Source organism: Polyodon spathula, chromosome 2, assembly GCF_017654505.1.
Source record: "Polyodon spathula isolate WHYD16114869_AA chromosome 2, ASM1765450v1, whole genome shotgun sequence".
In the NCBI taxonomy this organism is placed as follows: Eukaryota; Metazoa; Chordata; class Actinopteri; order Acipenseriformes; family Polyodontidae; genus Polyodon; species Polyodon spathula.
The window spans coordinates 28,386,135-28,388,987 of record NC_054535.1 but is presented as its reverse complement, the minus strand read 5'-3'; positions in this window follow the sequence as shown (position 1 = coordinate 28,388,987).

The following is a 2,853-nucleotide window of genomic DNA, read 5'->3' as shown; positions in this document are numbered from 1 at the left end:
GGGGGGGGTGGTCCTTGATGCAATTCAGCTGGACCCACAACAGCCCTCCTCCTGACTTTGACATCACTTGAGTGGCAGTATTCTCACAAGGTGCTGTAAAAAGTGGGTGGTAATGTCTGACACTACAAAAATTGAGGCACAGTTTAGAATTTAAAACGTAAGAGCAATAAATGCATGCTTTTCTGTGCAGGATTCATGTGCTGCAATGCCCCTATATGGTCTCAAAAGTAGTTGAGATGCTTTTATAGTTGTAAATGCATAAATGAACTCAAAGCCATCATGTCAGTTCTTTCTTTTGTTATACTGTACCTCTAAAGCTGAGAATATATTTAGTTTTATGACCTCTGATTGAGTTCAAGAGCTCCTTTTCAGGTCCAGTTGCTTCCATAAAAAAAATGTTATCTACTGTAGGCTAGATCTGTCATGTCAATCTTTTTAAAAATTTTTTGCAACACAGAGTTGGAGTTTAATGGATCATTTAAAAAGAAATAAGAACTACCAATGCCTTCATCTGAAGACATTTTTGTATCTTCTCTATTTTGTTTAGATGCATCAAGCATAAAAGCTAAGATTTATTCCTAGCAAAGGAAAAAAGCCATCTCTAAAATTTGGTAAACAAAATGGAATGTCATCTTTTTGAAAACCGTATCTAGAAATGAAATGCTTTTGGATTCTCAGAGGCATCTCAAAGCACTTTACAAAGCAAGTAGAGGTCAGCGAAATTTAAGCAAAATAGTCCAATAGGCAAATTCCCCAACCACAGATCATGAACTTGAGTTTGAATTTCCTGTTTTAGATGCTAACATGTGTCAATTTAGAGCTGGGGAGGCCTTGAAGGAGTTGACTTCCTACCTGATTTACTCCCCAATCCTTATAAACAGCAGGATGGAGTTTCTGAAAATGAGTGGATCTGCTCCAAATAAATGCAATAAACTTAACATGAGGTTAAGTAACAGCAGTTGCCTATACAGCAATAGACATTTCCATTGAAAAGCATTGGACAGAAAACAATACACCAAGGTAGTTGCCACTTCTTTTAATGCAAGTAAATAAGCTCAAGTGAACTGCGATGCTCAACACAGGCAGTTAGAATTACTAATAGAACAAGAAATCAAGAGACAGAGCTGTTGTTGAGACTCAAAATACACCGTGTAACAATTATTATTTTTTTTTTTGGTTCCTGGGTAGTAAGTGTTATTTCCTAATTGCTTATGCCTCAAAAGTATAGAAAATGGCTATTATTCCCCACAGACTTTGCTTTTGTGACCAGGACAGTGATATCTTGAAATTTACCTATTTTCCAGAACATTCCAGATAGATTCAGTGCTGAGTAAACTTGGAGTAACTTCTAGAACTTTCTAGAACTTTCCAGTAATATAAATAGTAGTATAAATACAGGGGCCTTAAGCCCACCAGTTCAGTTTAGTTCCAGCTGCCTAAGTGGATACATATCTGCATTTTTCTGAGATGGCATCAAGAGGCTGCAATGGTGGCATTCCTGATGGGTCTCCAAGGCGGTTTTACCAAGTTTCCCTGCTATCTTTGCCTTTGGGACAGCAGGGACACCAAGGCGCACTATCACAGGCAGGACTGGCCACAGCGGACCGAGTTCTGTGTGGAGAGGAACAACGTCAAGTGGGAGCCACTGGTGGACCCCCAGAAGGTGCTGATGCCACTACTGCACATCAAATTGGGTCTTATGAAACAATTTGTCAGAGCTCTAGATAAGGAGTCGGCAGCCTTCAAGTACCTTCAAGACTTCTTCCCTAAGCTGTCTGAGGCAAAGGTCAAACCCGGTGTCTTCGACGGACCACAGATAAAGAAGATCCAGCAGTGCAATGAATTCCCCAAGAAGCTCACTACTAAGGAGAAAGCAGCTTGGAACAGCTTTGTCGCAGTGGTTCAGGGCAATCACAAGGCCAAAAACTACGTGGAGCTGGTTGAGACTCTGATGAAGAACTACGGCACAATGGGCTGTAGGATGTCCCTCAAAGTCCATATCCTTGATGCTCATCTTGATAAATTCAAGGAGAACATAGGAGCATACTCAGAGGAGCAAGGTGAGCGCTTCCACCAGGATATACTGGACTTTGAACGCCGCTACCAAGGACAGTATAACGAGAACATGATGGGAGACTACATTTGGGGGCTGATTCGTGAAAGTGATTTACAATATAATCGTAAATCTCGAAAAACTACTCACTTCTAAATCTTTTGTAGTCATTTTTGTATTACGTTAGTATGAATACATGTTAATTTGGATTCATATGTTGTTTTTTTCTGACTTTATGTGAACGAAAAGACACATTCGCCCGTTTTCTCATTGGAAATAGGTAAATTTCAAAATATCACTGTCCTGGTCACAAAAGCAAAGTTTGTGGGGAATAATAGCCATTTTCTATACTTTTGAGGCATAAGCAATTAGGAAGTAACACTTACTACCCAGGAACAAAAATTGTGTTACATAGTGATATCAGCACCTGCACACTTCCCAATATGGGTTGGGCATTTTTTGCCATCAGCAGAGAAATTTGTTTTTGTTTCCCAGCTGCCAGTTTAAGTTCTCCAAACACTGGTACAATAGGTGCCAGAGCTGGAGTCGACTCCCCACGCTCCATTTAGCCACAATGGAGGTCAGTAAGGCCTGGATTCTGTCCTTGAAATGTTGATCCCATTTATTTTTTTTATTATTCCTTTATTTGTTCCCAGAACACGTATAAAGCTAGTACACGAAGTGAAGGTTAAAAACGGTACTACTGTTATATTTTTCCATTTTTGTGATAATGTAACTATGCTTGAACAGGTAGCAATGCATTGGAGACAAACAAAAGCCATTATAGGCAGAATTGTGGT